Source organism: Gopherus evgoodei, chromosome 4, assembly GCF_007399415.2.
Source record: "Gopherus evgoodei ecotype Sinaloan lineage chromosome 4, rGopEvg1_v1.p, whole genome shotgun sequence".
NCBI classification, from domain to species: Eukaryota; Metazoa; Chordata; order Testudines; family Testudinidae; genus Gopherus; species Gopherus evgoodei.
Genome location: NC_044325.1, coordinates 96,539,682 through 96,560,253, shown reverse-complemented (window position 1 = coordinate 96,560,253; position 20,572 = coordinate 96,539,682).

Sequence of the window (20,572 nt, the reverse complement as noted above, 5' to 3'; positions counted from 1 at the left end):
TAGAATTGGAGCATATACTAGGGGAATGAGAATTGTTGACAATGTTTTAATGTAGTGAGCAAGAGTAGGAGCCCGCAAATGATAAGAGTGGAAAGGAAGTTACGGGAGGTGGTTTGCCTGAGATATCCAGGGTTGAATAAGGGGATGGATTGGCAAGAAAGGAGAAGGCAGCAATAGAGAAGTGTTTTGAGTAGGAAATATTAATATTGGCAGTAGTAGTAGTATTACTGTAGCATTTAAGAGCCCTAGTCATGTATCGGGACCATGTACAAAGTGTTATACAAACAGAATAAAAAGATGGTCCCTACCACAAAATGCTTATTATCTAATTGGTGGGAAATAGAAAACAAATGACAAAATGATGCCTGCAGGCTCCATACATTTGGTATGGGAAAGTCTGATAAAAGAAGATCTGAAGGGTGGGTGAAGAAGAAGATTCCTAGTATAGAAGAATGAATAAAGATAACAAGGGAAATAAAAGAAGAGTAGAAATTAGACTTAGTAGCCAGTAATGGCGGAATAAAGATGGAGGTCAGTATTTAGTGGTTTCTGTGGGTTGTTGAGACCACTGCTTTGTGGAAGTCATATCATGGGCCAGTCTTGCTGACTCTGTTAGGAAGATGGATTATAAGAAACTGTAGAGCATCTGATGAGGTTTCCAGATCTCTTAACGGATTTTGAAATGAGGCATGCAATAATGTTTTTAAGACACTTACCAATGTGTTAGAGAGCCCACAACTGCTGGTATGGAAAATAATGGGAGTTTTGACAGGGAATAGGTTGGTTTAAGGCAGAGAGCAGCGCAAGTAATTGGTGGAGAAAGGTCAGGTAGAGAAGCTTTAAGAGAACAAATCTAGTCAAAAACTATGTTGGGATTAAGGTGAGAACAGTGAAAAAAGAATTTTCAAAGGAGAAGGTGGTTGGAAAGGTAGTTCAGTCAGTGATTTACTTATCCCAAGTATATATAGACATTTAGTTGACAGCGTGCTTCTTAACAGGAAATGCCTTTGAGAATAAAGCCCAGTGTCTGATTATGGGGCTTTAAGAAATCATATAATCAAATTTCCAACAAGGTCCTATCAGAAATATTGGAAATTGAAAAAAATATACAGGAAATCTGTTGAACTAAATACCCAAATAAAACTTTTATGTAAGGAATCCTGATCAGACTGGAAAACAATCAGAAAAGTGAAGAGTACTTGTGGCACCTTAGAGACTAACAAATTTATTTCAGCATGAACTTTTGTGGGCTACAGCTCACTTCCGAAGAAGCTTATGCTGAAATAAATTTGTTAGTCTCTAAGGTGCCACAAGTACTCCTGTTCTTTTTGCGGATACAGACTAACACAGCTGCTACTCTGAAACCAATCAGAAAAGTGTGAGAAGTATTTGACTGAGCAGCATGAGAAATTGGATGTGCAATTTCGTAGGAGGTGGATTATAAGTTTGAAAAAGATAGTAAAAAAGATAGTAAAAGTACCTAACAGCAGTTTTGGCTGCTTGGACATCAGCCAGCTGTCCTCTGTTCCTAAATCTATTCAGGGTCAAGAATTGAAGGGGCCTGACCAATCCAGAGCCCATCTTGTAAAACTACAGCCTGAAGCAAACACTTTAAAATAGGCTTGACACTTTCTAAAGGTTATAACGAGTAAATAAACCATCAAATTACTCCTCTTTTATTGTTATGATAGTGTTTTTGTGAAAACACTTAAATCCTTGTAGTCCTAAGGCATATAATAAAAAATAAACACTTTTAAGATTTTATGTTTTTTGATAGCTTATTAAAGTTATATACAGTATTTTCTTCCTAAATATAACAAAGTTGTTTTTTTATACAGCTTCAAGAACTTTTTTAAATGGGAGGGCAACTTTTAAAAACTTTAAATCCACAATGAGTAAAAGATAGCAATCCTATAAAGGAAGTCAACGAGTTAATGTTGGCTAAAGTTTTTTATTGTTAGCAATTTCACATACAAACATCTTTATCAGATAATTGTTACTCTCCCTGGCAATTTAATATGGTGGTAGCTTTTTACCAATAGTCATTGTATTCACTGGTATTTTTGATAAGTTTCCAAATTCTTTTTTGTAATATCTAGGACAGAAATCCAGACAAAGTTTGTGTAGGTTTGGGAGGAAATTAAAACACCCTGTTGGTTCAGTGTTTTTTTGAGGCCATGAATTTATCAAAGACTGTTTGTATTTTAAATCTAATTTTCAAACCTATATTGAATGGTCTGTGTTTGTTTAGTTCAATTTGAAATGCTTAATATTAACATAATAGCTAAAATATTAAGGTTTTTAATTAGTATTAGTAGCAGTACATTTCTCTGAGTCCTAACTTTTAAAGCCAAAATATATAATGTAATGTAGCTCCGGTTGTTTGCTCATGTCCTCATTCACATTTAAAGCTCTTTAGTTACATGTACATTTTGAAATTAAACAAATTGAAATGGAGTGTGTGTTGGATTAAGAATAGTCTGAAAAATATATTTTTTATAAAATAATTATATTGTAATTTAAACTAAAGAGCATTGACTACATTCAGACAATTGTTAACAAGTGAGCTCTAGAATTCAATTAACTGGAATAGAAGTTCCATGGGAAGAGAACTTGAGAGACTGGTTTATAGTACTTTACCCAAATGTTATATACTTTATCCTATATTTCCTTTTTCATCATAGCTAATTATGAAAATACTGTATAGGTGCCCAACCTACTCCCATTTAAATCAGTGCTAGTTTTATCACTGATTTCAGTGGGTCCAGGATCAGGGTGAATTAATAGCTGTTTTTCCCCTTTTTATCAGTCTCCTTCTCATGTCTTAATTATTTGTTAGTCTACCGTCTATGGTTTGTTTTGTAATGTCACAAACTATGAATTTTGGCTTTACTGAATGCATCAAAAGAAGACGACATTGTAAAGAAAAAAGCTTTTGTTTAGACACAACTGTGTTTGTAATAGTTCAACTTGAGAAATTAAACTTTTTTTTTATAATTTTGATGGACAATATTGATGTTTATTTTGAAGCTTTTTTTCAATTTTTATCAATTTTAAATTTCACAGTTGCAAGAAAATATGGGGTAGAGGTCAAACAAAAAGTTAAAGCTTTGTAACCATTAAAACACAAATTGTCAATGTCACATTTCAAAATATACTAGGTAAATATCCTTAAATCAAACTAATAACTAATCATACAGCATTTTTCTTACTTTGCCTGTCTGTGAATTTTGCTTACTGTTGATGGAAATATTTTTTCATCTGTTTGTGTGTACAGTGAAATCAATGTTTACTCACATTTATCAACAAAAATCTAATCCTTTCCAAGCCTAGTAACATCAAGGAAACACAAAAAGTGTATAACAATCAAATTGGATGTTTTAAATATATATATATTTATTTAAAAATTAGCTGGAGTGTAGTGAAGGCTAATCAAAAGCATTTTGAGGGCTCAATCTTGCAAACATGTGAACTCTTTAGTGACTTTGCAAAATTTAATCACTTTAGTCCTACTGTAGTCAGACTCCATATGGGGGCAAGAAACTGCTATTTAAGGGACCACTTATGTGAGTGCCGTTACTTACTTATGTGAGTGTTTGCAGGACTGAGCTCATAAATGAAAGATTTTTGTCCTCTGCTGTTGTTCTCTGTATCTCACATTCATTTAAAACCAGTTATGCTATGTTAAAGAAGCAGTTGCTATGATTGCATCCTTAAAATATGAGGGATTATGATAAATAAATTCATAATGACCATGAGGACATTTTACTTGCAAAATCTTCACTTAGTATTTTCTACAAGAGTTTTGCTAATGATGTAACCTAGTTTTTTCTTTTCATTAATGTGTAGTTTAGTTGTAGCACATGTTAATGGTATTTGTAAATAAATTGTTTGAGACTTCTATAAAAAGTCATAAAGTATTCAAAATAATTTGCTTTTGTCACCAATGGAGGAGGATACAGGATGCTTTCTGGTTCACCCTTTATAGATTAATATAAGAAAACTAATTTGTTGATGTTAGAAAGTATCACTTAGGGAGTACAGAGAAACCATTTTATTATCTTTTTAAATTTTGTGTTTGCCTCTGAGATCTGTTGGAAGGCATGGCCATGTGCACAGAGGATCTGTGCTTCTGGAGTAGTTCCAGGCTTTTCTATTCCATCCCATAGCTTCCTGATGTGGCTGTTGCCCTTGAAACTTTCTTTAGAAGGGGGTTCCCAGAAAAGGTTATTAGGATGTATCATCTTTACAGCAGATTTCCTACACTGTTGATGTGGTGACTGTGCACATAATGAATTCATTCCCCCTGGACACCCTCCTGTTCATATACTACAGAACACTTCTTTGGAGCCTGGGAACATGAGAAAGAGAGTCTTATGGCAATGTCTGATTCTCTCACTCTGCATAGGAAGGGGACATCTATATGTGACACTGTATGGAATCTGGGGGACACTTTACTATATTATGAATACCAATATTGTAATATTGCAATGAATTGTGCCAGATATGCCATGTAAGGTATCGGTGAAAATGCTATAATTTGCCAAGTATAATCTTGTTTATGTTTGTATCACCTTTGTATTGTAAGTTATAAATATGTATGGTATATCTGTATTTCCAAATTTGTGCTGTGCATCTGGTGACACCCCCAGACAGATTGGCATCAGCACTGCCTACCCTGCTTGATGCCCCATCAAGGGACATCAACTGTACAATGAACCCACTGAAAGGGTCAAGGGCTACACCTTATGACTCAGGAAGGCATGCAGGGGCATGCCTGTGGACAGAACTCTAAGGGTCCCATGCCATATGCTGGGCAGCTTGTGTTTGAAACAAAGGAAATACAAACTACATGGCATAAGACTATAAAAAGTCTTCTTTTATGTAGCCTGTTATAAAACTAGGCAAGCTCTGAACAAAGGACTGAATGAACCATCCAAGCTGTGGATGTGTTCCAGAGGGACTTTCAAGCCACCAAATTCACCAGTACTGCTAAGAACCTGATATATGGACGTTGAAGTCTTTGTATGTATGTAACTGCCTTATCATTTAACAGCTCTCTTCTTCTTCTTTCTTTTTTCTTTATAATAAACCTTTAGTTTTAGGCACTGAAGGATTGATTGGCAGCATGGTATTTTGAGTAAGATCCAAGCCTATACAGACCTGGTAACATGGCTGGCCCTTTGGGGTTAGAAGAACATTTTGTATATGTGAGCAGAGTTTTCAAATAACTTCTCACTATACTGGACATAGGTGCTGACTGGAAGCCAGAGAACTGGAATGCACTAAAGGGGGCTATGGGATTTATTTTTGCTTTTTGCTTCTAGATAATCAGTATGGGGACCAGAAGAACAGTTTGTGACTGGCTGGGGAGTTTAACTTCAGTATTACCCCCCAGTCTTGGGAGTATTTCTCTCCTTTTTGCAGCCTGTCTGACCTTAGCATTTCCAGTGAGGGCTCTGAGAGCCATCGCCTATGATATAAGAAAGAAGTGGTAGAACTTTGAATGCAAGAGAAGCAATTCTTGGCCTGGCTGGAGAAAGAAGCTGAAGAGAGAGGAAAAGCTGCCCAGGAATGCAAAAGGCTAGAACTGGAATGCAATAAGCGTGGCTGTGCGATTTTCTTCTTTTGCTCCTTGATAACCAGTGTGGGGATCAGAAGCACAGTTTGTGAGTGGTTGGGGAGTTTAAACTTCAGTGTTAGCCACCAGTCTTGGGAATATCTCTCTCCTTTTTGCAGCCTGTCCTGACCTTGGCGTTTCCAGTGAGGGCTACCCCAAGCTCCCCGGGTCACACCGTGCATGGGAGGTTTTCTCTAGCACAGTGGTTCTCAACCTTTCCAGACAACTGTACCCCTTTCAGGAGTCTGATTTGTCTTGCGTACTCCAAGTTTCACCTCACTTAAAAACTACCAGCTTACAATATCAAGCATAAAAATAAAAAGTGTCACAGTACACTATTACTGAAAAATTGCTTTACTTTTCATTCTGTCAGCATGAAATTTTAGTTGTACAGACTTTGCTAGTGCTTTTTATGTAGCCTGTTGTAAAACTAGGCAAATAGCTAATGAATTGATATACCCCTGGAAGACCTCTGCGTACCTCCAGGAGTACCACTGCTCTAGCATGTAAACCCCTGCTCTAATATATGAATCTTCATAGGATATTTCAGGTGTATGAATCTATAAAACAACAACAAATACTACTGCTGCTAAATTCATATAGGATATTCTATCAAAAGATCTCAAAGATGTGTGTATAAGAAATAATAGTTCAAGGACTCTTTTTTCTTTTCTTTTCTTTGGGTAGCAACAGCCATTAATCAAATATCATTGTTTCCAAAATAGCAGAGATTCAATATACACTATCCTAGATATGTTAATATACTATCATAAATGTGTTTAATTCAAAGGCAAATTTACATGGAAAATATTACTGGTTTTACTAGGGTACTGCAAGTCAGCAGAAACCCTCATCTAGACTGATCTCAGAAGAGTAATATATTTTTAGACCTACTTTAATTTAGGATTTCACCAAAGGCATTCACAGATGTTTCTCTTGGGAGTTATCATAGTCTGCTGTCCCTGGAGGATATGCCCATTATTGTCCCTGCTGTCAGGGCTGATTTAGATTGTGGCCATCACAGGATTACCATTTTTTGTTAGAATGCAGATCTCAGATTTTTCTGGTATTCAGTGGTAGGGTGTATTGTCACCTCTCTCAAGCTGCCTTTTATTCCCTAAAATAACAACTTTCATTTAATAAAAAAAGTAAATCTCTAGCCTTAATAATTGTGAAGTAAACCTTGAAAACAATCCCAACAGCAAACTAATGCATTGATGTCTGACTAAGTTTGCAGAGATCCTGAAATAGTTCTGAAGTGTGAACTGCCCCATTCATCTCATTGGGTGTAAATTTAGATGCTCAATTATAATAGTTTAACTGCCAACAGTTAACTATTTAACTTCCTGGAAAGAAAAGAAGATCTCTACAATTTAGTCTAAATGACGGTTCATTTTGGTACCGCTCATGGGTGGTCTTAGGAGAATATTATGACTTACATTTTTGTCCCCAGTCAGGAAGGAGCCAAGCCAAAGGAACCTAGCAGGCCATCTGAAACCAACCAAGAAGCAGCCAAGCTCAAGAAGCCCAGAGAGTGCATGTAATTATATATTGAACATCTGCACGATCTACTAAGAGCAGTTGCTTATTTTGTGTGCAGAGCCTGGAAAAACACCTCTGTCTTTTTTCAATTTGACTATTGTTAGAATGTATCCCACACAGAGGATCAAATATATATTACAAGTGTAGCTATCCCTTTAAGAGAGGGATCTTATCTTATGGTATTCACCTCATTTAGACAATGATCAATGGCAGAGAGAAGGCTTAACATTAACCTTTTGGTGCTTAGAACTACATGTCAACATAGCTCTGTAAGAATCTCTAAAAGTCTTCATATCTTGGTCACATGCCATACCAGGACAGTAATGAGTAGTCTGCCACAATATACAGGGTCACCAGTAAATGGTCAGTTCTTGCTGGAAATCATGACCTTCTGCCAGTAGACAAAATCGTGTTTTTTCTTCTCTCGGAGCTTTATATTTGCCGGGGAAGAGCAATATATGTGCATATTGACTTAACAAAAGGGAGTTGATTTCAGAAAACTACACTTAAATATTAAATATTTCAGGAGATCTCCTATAACTTGGTGGCAACCATAATAAACTGTCAGCAAAGGTATCTTTTGCTACCACAGTAGTTGTTTGATCCCCAGGCAGATGCTTTTGTAATAATTGGGGAATTGACATATATCTTCCCACCTCTGCTTATCTATTGTGATTTTTTTCCATACTATGAAGCAGGAAGAGGCAAAGATCACATGTTAATTCCATTTTGGGCCAGATGTCTGTGGCTATCAGGCCTTGTTTTAGCATAATCTTCCTGACCACATATCTAAATTTACTTTGAACAGCTATTGCCTTCTCTTTATCTTTTTTGTTCTCACTTGACTGGCACAAAAACTTCTTGGTACAAGAAATTGATAAATATTCCACCCTTCTTTCAAAGTGACTGGTTTTGCGCAGCATCCTAAAAAAAGATTCAGTTTTGATTATCTCTCCCTGTAGCTAGGATACTTTCAGAAAGTATTGTTCAAGTATGGCCACAATAACAGAAATAATTTTATTGTTGAAGTCTTCTTGAAGGGGCTCAATTTTAACACTTTATGGGCAGAGACATTAACCATGGTTATCTGTAGCTAACCATTGCTAAATTGATTCTTCTCACATTCATTACATGATGTTGCTTTGTTCTCATCTCGGTATCGTGGCTTGGTCTCATCAGACAATTAAGTCATAAAGGTTTTTCAAGCATGAGTTCAAGACAAGCCTATCTTGTTCTATTTCACTCTGACTCTCGATTTGTTGTAGGATGATGAAGAGTATAGGTATGACAAGGGAAATATTACTTACTGATAATTAAATTAATTGTTTTCCTAATTCCCAATCTTACATCTCCCTATCAACCCTTACTTATTTCATTCATGCTAAGATTTTTCTGATTGAAGAGGATGAACATGTTTATTGTTTGTACAATGTGTATGTATATAGTCTTGGTTATGCTATTTTAACCTCCGTGCTTTTTGGTGGATTGAAACATACTATTCTATATATTGAACTGTAGCTGAAAAATAGAAGAGCAAAACTACACTAATTGTGTTGGTACATTTAATTGGCTTTACTTATAGTTCCTATGTGTTTAAAATTATGGATAATTACATTTTTATTTTTTAAAACTAGGATGCTGAAATTAATTATGAAGATCAAATTAATAAAATTATTATGGAGAAACAGGAACTTGAGTGGCAGAAGGTTAGTAATTTTTCCATAAGTCTGATAGTTTTAGTATTTAGCTGTTAGAATTTCATTTCAATGGGATGTTAATGGTGTTTGGAATTAGGTACAATTGAATGTTAATTTATTTTAGATTATAGTCATACCAGTATTAAAACATGAGGGAAACTGGATCTGACAATGATCTTCTATACTGCTCATACTATTTTTGGCACCAAGGTAGCTGTGATCAGGATTCTAAAAATGTGAAATTTTGTTAAAAATATCTCAAAATTTGGCGTGCTTGGAAGTTGTTGTTAAGAGAGATGTAGAACTTGAAATAATGATATTGTATCTCACAGATGAGGCGTCTTGACAGAACTATGTAGGGTAGGTAATACAACAGCTGTCTGCACTATGCCTGGCTTTAGCAAGTGCTAATACTACCACGGTTTCAGGAACAACAAATTCACTCAATATTTTTTTGGGGGCGAAATCCAAAGAAATGTATTTTCAGCAGTAGGTTACATGTTTATACCTGTCCAGAAGTGATTCGGTAGCATTTACACTTCCAAGATGAAGCCTCAATTAAAATGAGTTTAATATTCTTTTTAGGGTTAGGACTCATGAGGTTTACTTTAGTAGAAAATCCATTCCCTTTTTTAACATAATTTAACCCATGACAACTGTCACTAGGTCACACGATAAAAGGTTTCTCTCAACATATTTCATGATCACAAAAAACCAAAAAAACAACCCTCCCACCCAAATATTTAGCCTTATCCTTGATCTTGAAATATTTAATGTTTTAATGAAGGAAGATCATTTATTTCTTGGGCTTTATCCTAACCATCTAAATTCAATAATCCTATCTATGTACTTTGATTCTGAAAGATTAGATATATAAAAATAAAATAATATGGACATAAAAACAGGAAGCATCTCAGATTTGAAAAGGCAACAGTGCTTTCAGTTTGTATCCCTACCTTGCTTTCCTCAACCTGTGGTTATAGTCTCTCTCAAACCTCAAAGTTCAGTTTCCATTCCCAGTTGAGGCCCCAAAAGCAAATTAATGTACACTAATAGGAAAACATACAGGACTTGTAATCAGTTGGCCAAACTAATTTTTTTTCAGAGTTTTTAGCATGAGCACACAACATATCTGAGTGTAAACAAAAAGTTATACAAAATTCAATTCTGTGTAATTATCTGTTGGAATGGATACATTCTTCTTCGAGTGATTGCTCATATCCATTCCAGTTAGGTGTGCGCGCACCGCATGCACGTTCGTTGGAGAAACTTTTACCCTAGCAACCCTGGCGGGTCGGCTGGGCGCCCCCTGGAGTGGCGCCACTATGGCGCCCAATATATACCCTAGCCAACCCGGCCACCCTTCAGTTCCTTCTTACCACCGGTGTCGGTCGTTGGAACTGTGGAGCGCAGCTTCGCTGACCTCCACACTCCCCGGCACCTCATAGTCTCCTTATCGTTGTTATACCGTAGTTGTAGTTAATTGTTGTGTGTATATATATATATAGTTATATATATATATAGTTATATAGTTATACAGTTAGTTAGTTAGTTAGTGTTAATAGTGTAGTTGTTAGTGATTGTTTGAGGGGATCGGGGATCATCCCTTCCCTGCACCCGGAGCCGGAGCTCATGCCCGGCTCATCGGGTTTCAAGCAGTGCTCGGCTTGTCACAAGCCTATGCTGGTTGGAGACCCCCATGACTCCTGCTTAAAGTGCCTCGGGGAGTCACACTTATCGACTAAGTGCTCGATTTGCAAGTCTTTCAAGCTGAGAACCAAGAAGGAGCGGGACATTAGATTAAAACAACTGCTTATGGAAGCGGCCCTGACACCTCCGCCAGCTGGTAAGCAAGGGCACCACCACAGCACCGAGCACTGCCACCAAGGACTCACGGCACCGGCCCCCGCCGGCGCCGAAACTGGCTCTGAGCCACTCCCTCTCCCCGAGGTCGAAGACGGCGAAGGCGCAAGTCATCCCGCCAACATCCGCCTCACAGCCAGAGCCTGCACCAAAGCCGGACCGCCCGGCACCGTTACCTGCCGCGGCACCGACTAAGCCAGCACCGTTGACTCCAACCCCACGAGGGCCGTCGAGTCCGGCACCTGGCGGCTCCCCGGTGCCCACCGTGGTAGAGCTTGCTTCACCATCTACCCCGGAGACGTTTGCTGCAGCGAGAGATCTAATTGCGGTCACCGATGCGCCACCGTCCTTACCCCCGGCACCGCCAGGGGGGTACTGCATTCAATGGGCAAGCTGACCCTGACCAGACCAACCTTGGTCAGCGTAGCAGACCGGCACCGCTCCAGATCGCAGTCCCGCGGATGCTCCACATCGAGATATCGGTCACACTCTCGACGGCGATCTCGGTCTCGGCACCGGTCCGACTCCCGGCACCGGCATTCACCTAGGCACCATTCAGGCTTCTGGTACCGACCTTCACCTCGGTACCGCTCATGCTCCCGGCACCGGTCAGGCTCCCGGCACCGGTCGACATCTCGAGCGTCAACCCGATACTCGCGGTACCGCTCCAGCTGATGGCACCGCACCGGGCACCGCACTTCCAGGAGCAGATCGAGACAGAGAGACTCGAGATCTCGGTTGACCTCCCGGCACCGAGCCGGTCGCAGGTCCCGGTCTCGCTCTCGGCACCGTCACCAATACCGGCACTGGTCACCACAACCCAGATGTGTAAGGTCTGTTGGAACTTCGGCTCCAACTTTCACTGCTCTACCATGGCCGTCCAGAGGAACGTCGGCATCCTCCCAGGTGGGTAGCTACTACGACCGGGACCAGGATCCCGAAGTACTGCTGGGAGTGTTCCAGGACCCCCGCCCGCAGGACGTGGGATCCCAACAGTGGGTTTTTTGGACACCCTGGGCATACCATCAGGCCCAGGGTGGCCCCCTGCCCCAGACTCGTTCTGTCACCTCAGAACATCAGGTACCAGAGGCCACTGTTTCCCGCCCCCCCTGCGGTTGAGTCGGAAAAACAACTGCCACCAGACTCCCCGGGTCAGCTGGAGCAGGAACTGGTCCAGGAGCAGGAGACCACCCAGGATGCCCTCATCCCCGGAGTATCCTCCTCCTCCTCTTCGCCAGATGAGGCTGTGGCCGGGTGCTCAGCTTCAGGGCCCCCGCTGATAGACCTCAGGGCCCACCAGGACCTCCTCCGCAGAGTGGCCCTTAACATCAACCTACCTGTGGAGGAGGTCCCAGAGGCTGAGGACCCAGTAGTGAGCATCCTCTCTGCGGACGCTCCTACCCGGGTAGCCCTGCCATTCATCAAAACTATCCAGTCCACCGCCGATAACCTTTGGCAGTCTCCAGCCTCCATTCCACCGACGGCTAAGGGAGTTGAAAGAAAGTACATGGTACCCTCTCGGGGGTATGAGTACCTGTACGTCCACCCTCCTCCCTCTTCCCTAGTTATCCAGTCTGTCAACAACAGCGAACGACATGGCCAGCAGGCACCGGCCCCCAAATCCAAGGAGGCTAGGCTGATGGATCTCCTGGGTCGCAAGGTGTACTCAGCTGGGGCCTTGCAACTCCATGTGGCCAATCAACAGGCCCTATTGGGTCGATATAGCTACAATATATGGGCGGAGGTGGGTAAGTTCTCTGAGCTACTACCCCAGGACTCACGCCCGGAATTCAATGCGTTCCTGGAGGAGGGTAAGAAGGTGGCCAGGACCTCTCTACAGGCCTCCCTCGACGCGGCCGACTCAGCAGCCAGAACCTTGGCCTCGGGAATCACCGTGAGACGCATTTCCTGGCTTCAGGCCTCCACCCTACCCCCGGAACTGCAATACACCGTCCAGGACTTACCCTTTGACGGCAAGGGTTTGTTCTCGGACAAAACGGATTCCAGACTTCAAAACCTGAAGGACAATCGAGTCATCATACACTCGCTGGGGATGCATACCCCTGCCACCCAGTGTAGACCCTTCAGGCCCCAAGCACGCCGCCCATACTTCCCACCCCACCAGAGGCAGGACTTCAGTAGATGGCGTGGCCGAGAGGCCACAGATGCCAGTCCAGCTCCCAGGGAGGCCAAAACCAAGGGCCCTCCAAGGCACCACCGGGCCCCAAGTCCGGCTTTTGAAGGTGCGCCCGGGGATGGCGTACCAGCCTCAAGACAGGATCCTTCCCCTACCTTCTCCAACCGCCTCTCCCACTTCCTCCTGGCGTGGTCCCAGTTAACATCAGACCGTTGGATGCTGTGCACGGTGAAGCAAGGATACCACCTACAATTTGCTTCCTCACCCCCTTCCTGTCCCCCTTCCCAGTCCCTCTTCAGGGACCCCTCTCATGAGCAAACCCTCTGACAGGAGGTCCAATCTCTCCTTGCAGCAGGAGCTATAGAGGAGGTACCTCTAGACGAGAAAGGAAAGGGGTTCTACTCCCGATATTTCCTGATTCCCAAGTCAAAGGGAGGTCTCAGACCCATCCTAGACCTGCGGGGCCTCAACAAATGGATGCTCAAGTTGAAGTTCCGCATGATCTCCCTGGGAACCATTATCTCATCCCTGGATCCTGGAGACTGGTATGCTGCCCTCGACATGAAGGACGCATACTTCCATATTGCCATATTTCCACCGCACAGGAAGTACCTTCGCTTCACGGTCGGACATCAGCACTTCCAATTTGCAGTCCTACCCTTCGGCCTCTCCACGGCCCCGAGGGTGTTTACCAAGTGCATGGCCATCATGGCCGCCCACCTCCGTCAGCGGCAAATCCACGTGTTTCCATACCTCGACTACTGGCTCCTCAAGGGGTCCTCCCAGTTGCAGGTGCGACAGCATGTCGAGGTGGTTACGGACCTCTTCTCCCAGTTAGGCCTGCTTCTCAATGCCGAGAAATCCACCCTGGTCCCCACGCAGAGGTTGGACTTCATAGGCGCGACCCTGGACTCTACTCAAGCCAGGGCTTACTTACCTCAGCCCCGCTTCCAGACTATCGTCTCGATCATAAGGAGCTTGCAGGCCTCCGCAATCACCTCAGCTCGCACCTGTCTCGCACTACTGGGGCATATGGCCTCATGTACTTATGTGACAAAGTATGCCAGGCTCCGAATGAGACCCTTCCAAACGTGGCTCCATTCGGTATTCCGCCCGGGCAAGGACTGCCTAGACGTATTGGTGACAGTCCCCTCCGGCCCTCTCCGCTCCCTCGACTGGTGGCTGACCCCATCCCTAGTATGCGCGGGGATGCTGTTCCACCCACAGCCACCGTCGATGACTCTATCAACTGATGCATCATCCCCGGGTTGGGGGGCCCACCTAGGGCACCTGCATACCCAGGGCCTCTGGTCGTCCCAAGAGTTGTCACTCCACATAAATGTCTGGGAGTTGAGGGCAGTCCGTCTTGCCTGCCAGATGTTCCAACAACACCTGCATGGCCGTTGTGTTTCGGTATTCACGGACAACACAACGGTCATGTACTACATCAACAAACAGAGGGGAACCCGTTCGTCTCCCCTATGTCAGGAAGCCATTCGACTCTGGGATTTCTGCATAGCCCAGTCAATAGATCTTGTAGCATCCTTCCTCCCAGGGGTCAGGAACGCACTGGCGGATAGACTCAGCCAATCCTTCCGAATGGTCGATCAGACCGGATGTCATCCATTCCCTCTTCTAGAAGTGGGGATTTCCCCGCATAGACCTGTTCGCGACCAGGTCCAACAGGAAGTGCCAGGAGTTTTGCTCCTTTCAAGGTCTCTCTCCCGGGTCGATCACGGACGCATTCCTCCTGCCATGGAGCCACCACCTATTGTATGCCTTCCCTCCGTTTCCTCTGGTGCACAAAGTCCTTTTGAAACTCCTCAGGGACAAAGCGCGTCTAATCCTGATCGCACCTGCGTGGCCCAGACAGCATTGGTTCACCGCTTTGCTGGATCTGTCAGTGGACCCTCCAATTCCCCTCCCTCTCCACCCAGACCTAATCACACAGGATCACGGCAGGCTCCGTCACCTGGACCTACGAGCCCTCCACCTCATGGCTCCTGCATGGCTGAACGTGGCGGAGTTGAGCTGCTCCACACCGGTTCAGCATATCCTCCTTAGCAGCAGGAAGCCTTCCACCCGATCAACGTACACGGCCAAGTGGAAGCGCTTCTCTTGCTGGTGTGCTACTCAGGGTGCGACCCCTTTGGAGGCACCGATTCCCACGGTCCTAGACTACCTCTGGTACCTTAAGCAGCAGGGCCTAGCGACATCCTCCCTGAAGGTATACTTAGCGGCCATATCTACCTTCCTACCAGGAGAAGGTGGCCGCTCCGTATTCTCCCACCCCTTGGTCGCTCGATTCGTTAAAGGCCTGGAGCGTCTCTACCCCCCACCCCCGTACGGCGCCCTGCTCCTGCCTGGGACCTTAACTTGGTCCTAAACAGGCTCACGCTTCCACCATTTGAGCCACTGACGACTTGCTCGCTCCTGTACCTGTCATGGAAGACGGCCTTCCTGGTGGCCATTACATCGGCCAGGCGGGTCTCCGAGCTGAGAGCTCTCACAGTGGACCCGCCCTACACCGTTTTCCATAAAGACACGGTATATCTGCGACCCCACCCGGCGTTCCTCCCTAAGGTTGTGTCTGCCTTCCATACCAACCAGGACATCTTCCTCCTGGTCTTCTTCCCGAAGCCCCACTCTTCTTGGAGGGAGCAGCAGCTACACGCCTTAGATGTACGCAGAGCACTCGCTTTCTACATTGAGCAAACAAAGCCGTTCCAAAAGTCTCCCCAACTGTTTGTGGCAGTCGCAGAATGGATGAAAGGTCTGCCAATCTCCTCTCAGAGGATTTCCTCCTGGGTGACTGCATGCATTCGCGCATGCTACGATCTAGCTCGTGTCCCCTCTGGCCACCTCACGGCACATTCCACGAGAGCTCAGGCATCGTCAGCAGCCTTCCTGGCGCACGTGCCTATCCAGGAGATATGCCGTGCAGCGACCCGGTCATCGGTCCACACATTCACCTCACACTATGCACTAGTCCAACAATCAAGAGATGATGCGGCCTTTGGCGTAGCAGTTCTAAATACCGCCACATCTCACTCTGACCTCACTGCCTAGGTAAGGCTTGGGAATCACCTAACTGGAATGGATATGAGCAATCACTCGAAGAAGAAAAGACGGTTACTCACCTTTGTAACTGTTGTTCTTCGAGATGTGTTGCTCATATCCATTCCAAACCCACCCTCCTTCCCCACTGTCGGAGTAGCCGGCAAGAAGGAACTGAAGGGTGGCCGGGTCGGCTGGGGTATATATTGGGCGCCATAGCGGCGCCACTCCAGGGGGCGCCCAGCTGACCCACTAGGGTTGCTAGGGTAAAAGTTTCTCCGACGAACGTGCATGCGGCGCGCGCACACCTAACTGGAATGGATATGAGCAACACATCTCGAAGAACAACAGTTACAAAGGTGAGTAACCGTCTTTTTTGAACAAAATGAGATCAAGGATCTGGATCCCACAACTTCTACCACACAGAACTGGAGCTGAGAACTCTGTCACTAATAAGTCACTCATGTAGTAGATTAGTCCTTTTACTACTTAAAGATATTTCTCCTTTTTTACATTAAGGAGGTATTGACAAGTTACTTACAGTCTCTAATCTAATCCATGAGCTCCTTAATGAGGCCTCTTCTGTCTTGTATCTTCAGATATGTCTAATTTATTGCCATATTTGTGGTCAGGAAGGAATTTTCCCCAGGGTCAGATTGGTAGAGACATTGCGGGATGGGGGAGAGGGTTCACCTTCCTCTGTAGCATGGGGCAGGGTCACTTGCAAGTTTAAACTAGTGTAAATGGTGAATTCTCTGTAACTTTGAGTCTTTAAACCATGATTTGAGGACTTCTGTAACTCAGCCAGAGATTAGGGGGTCTATTTCAGAAGTAGGTGGGTGAGGTTCTGTGGCCTGCAGCGTGCAGGAGATCGGACTGCATCATCATGATGGTACCTTCTGACCTTAAAGTCTATGAGTTTGAGAGCCTCTCACAGAATTTAGACAAAATGGCTGATCTGTGTGCAGTTTTCTACCCTTCCCATCATCTTGTCTTAAGGAGTATGTATAAAATTCAGAGAACCCATTTTGGAAACATTTTAAAAGAGTGACTCTTTTTCAAGGGTTGCAAGTATACCACGTTGTTGTCCCTAGCCTCTGTTTGCCAGAAGCTGGGAATGGGCGACGGGATGGATCACTTGATGATTACCTGTTCTTTTCATTCCCTCTGGGGCACCCAGCATTGGCCACTGTCAGAAGACAGGATACTGGGCTAGATGGACCTTTGGTCTGACCCACTATGGCCGTTCTTATGTTCTGTGAGCTTGTTTTCACCTCACGAAGTTAAAGTTTATACTCTAAGTTACCACATTTCTTTACCTCCACAGTTGAATGATCAAGTTCATAGTTGGATAAAGGAATGGAAGAAAGATAAATGTGTTGTTAGCAACTTATGTACAATTTTATTTGATATTTATGACACAGTTGTTCTTATGGTGTCTAACAATTCCTGTTAATAATCCCATAGTGAAGCCTAGCTTCCAATAGGACCATCTTAACAAATCTTTATCACAGAAATTGCATAGAAAGGTGGTGGTCAGTGTGGTCTTGTGCACTGTGATGTGAGGATTATTAGTTTGGGTTCTGAGCTCAGTCCCTCTCTCACCTGTCAAGGGCTAGGTATACTGCAGAGATAGTTTCTATCCATCCTGGCAAGTTGTGTTGCTGTAGTGTTACAGAAACACCATCACCTTTACTGTTTACATAAGCATACACTTTTCCCTTCGTCTTGTTCCTCATCTCTGATGTGGAGAATCATATTATTCTAGCACATGAAATAATTTAAATTATGTCAGTAACAATCTATTAAAATGTAGTTTAAATCTTGCATTGCATAAAAAGAATACATAATTTGTTAGAAACAACCGAGAGAAGAAATATGCGATATATTGAAAATCCATCATAAATTTATTGTAGAGGCAGAAATAAAAAGTATTTTTGTGTGTATGGTATGCATTTAGTGATAGGAACTGTGGAGTATGAATTTAATGAAAAACCAGGAATAGAAGATAGTACAAAGAACAACACTGTCAAGTTTCTGTTGGAACCACAGAGCCAGTTTTTCATAACTGTATGCAAAAATGCATGCATAATTTACTTCTGCAATTGTTGATTATGCATACAAATGTATAATTACACATTAAAGTGGTAGTTTGCATACACAATTTAATGATTTAATGTTCAGTTGTAGTAACTGTACATGCAGTGCATTGTGCAGTTGTGCACAAACAGTAATGAAAACCTAACCCTTAACTTTTTCACTTATTTGCATCTTTAGTTTTAACTGTGTAAAGATAAAAACAGTGTGTTTGGAGTAATTCAGGTTTCTAAACTTACAAGCTCTGCTTCCTTAAACTGTTTTTTCCTTAGAAGTTTTTTAGTTAGAGTTTATAAATTCTTTGAACTCCAGCAGGATTCTAATGTTGCAGAGAAAAATTGTACTGCAGAGCAAAGTGGCTCGACAACAGTGGGGTTGCAGTCCAAAAAACCTCAGAAATTATTTGTGATCAGGCTGTAAGTCTGTGATGCTCAGAAATTCTACAGGAGCAGACCAGTAGCCCAAATGTAAACTTTCCAAGTTTCCTGACTGCATGGTAGGGTGCAAAGTCTGAAAACCTGTGAAATTTGAATTGAGTGTATAATCTAATGATTCTACACTCTGTCCAAAATTCTTTAGTCTTCTGAGGGCATAACTCTTATTGACCTCAGAGGGAGTTCTGTAAATGGACGTGTGACTGGGGTCCCAGGGAGCTACACTGAGGTTACTCAATTAGGGTAAACTGCAAAGAATGGGGCAGACAATCCCCAAAGCTGGTGGATATTCCAATGCTTAGATTTACCAAGCCAGGACAAAATGGCTTTTATAATATCTTCCTGGTTACCCAGCGCCAACAAAACAGTTTCCTTTAAGTAATCAAGCCTTAGGCCTCCACCCAGACAGCCAAGTCAAATATGATGAGGCTTACTGAAAATCTTATTAATCATAAGAAAGTTTTACCAGTCCCAAAAGACTGAACACATTACCTTCCAGGGTAATGAATATTCCAGATTTTAACCAAATACACACTTACCGCAAATTCTTATTAACTAAACTGAAATTTATTAAAAAAGAAAAGAATGAGAGTATTGGTTAAAAGATCAGCATACATACAAACACGAGTACAGTTCTGAGATCAGATTCATAGTAGAGATGGTGAGCTCTGTAGTTTCAAAGAGTTCTTTCAGAATTAGTCCACAGGCTCATATTCAGGATGATTCTACGACTCAAGCTTTCCCTATAGTATCAGGCAGATTGGAGATAAAGGATCAGGACCCAAGGGTTATTTTTATACAGTTCCAGGTCTTCTCTTGACAGCTCGGAGTTCTTAGGCGAACAATAGGCAGTCATTGATACTTTGAAGTAAATCTATTTCCTAAGCATCACCAGTAATTAGCTACAGGGATTAACATAAAGCAATTGCCTGTTTTTTGCACCATTTGCAGGTGTTTTGCTACACATTTCAAAAAGAGATGAATACAGTGATATCACTATTTTTACAGTTCATTTAAATGCTTGGATCTCCTTTTCGTCTCTGAATTAAAAGACTATAGCATCGATAGGAACTGTTCGATTACATTGTTAATCTCTAACAATATATATGTAAACACAAAAAAGCCACAAACATTATCTATCAAAATGTCCCTAAAGGTTGAATCTGGGTCATTTAGACTGCAAGCTACTTAACCCTTTTTGGCCATGTGTCAGACCCCAATGCAAGATTGGTGTAGAAGGGAGCAGTTAGAGTTCCTGGATGCACCTTAAGGACCTTCTGATCTTGATATGAGCCATGTTTACATTTAATTCTTTGTAAGGCCAAAGTATTGATACATACTCTGGCCCAAGTTGACAACTTAGTCCATATTTTGTGAAACACATTTAGTGATTTCAGGGTTTGGTCTGTGTGTTAACTTAACATAGCCATCAATGTTCTTCAGAGAGCACTTACTCTGACATTCAGCCATGAAGGCTGTGAGATTTTGTACCTCAGTTTTCTTTCTTGCACAGCAGTCCAAGCTTGTATTGGTTTTTCTGTTGTGAAAAGTTTTTGGATTGTGTGTGAAACCTCAACGTCATTAGGCTTTCTAATACCAAGTGTGTTCTTATTGACCAAAATATTATCATCATAAGGGTTTCTATTACGTAGTGCATTTTCATGTACCACTTTTAATATGTTCAAGGGTTTTTCCAAAGACCATGCACATTGTACATTTTTACAATTTTTTGGCATCAGCTATGAACTAGTTAGAAGAGTTAAGATTAGCATTAATATTAACAACAAATCTATTACAAATGTACATTTACAATAATTTTTGTTACGCCAAGCCTTTTGTTTAGATAAACCATTTTTTAGGTCAACTTGTTCAATATCCCTTTTGAAGGTTTAGCTTTTTCTTTACCTTAGGCTTTTCCTTGAAATAGACTTTTAGGTTAATCACATACTTGGAGTTTTGGTATTTTAGATATGAGTGAGGCAAGTCTGTAATGACATTTTGCCTTTCATGGGTTAATTTGACTTCCCTCTTTCCCCTTTTTAGGGGGTTGAAATTTGAGCTCTCTGTAATATGGGCAAATTTGGCTATGGGCAAATATGGGCTATGGGCAAATTTGTTCCTCCCT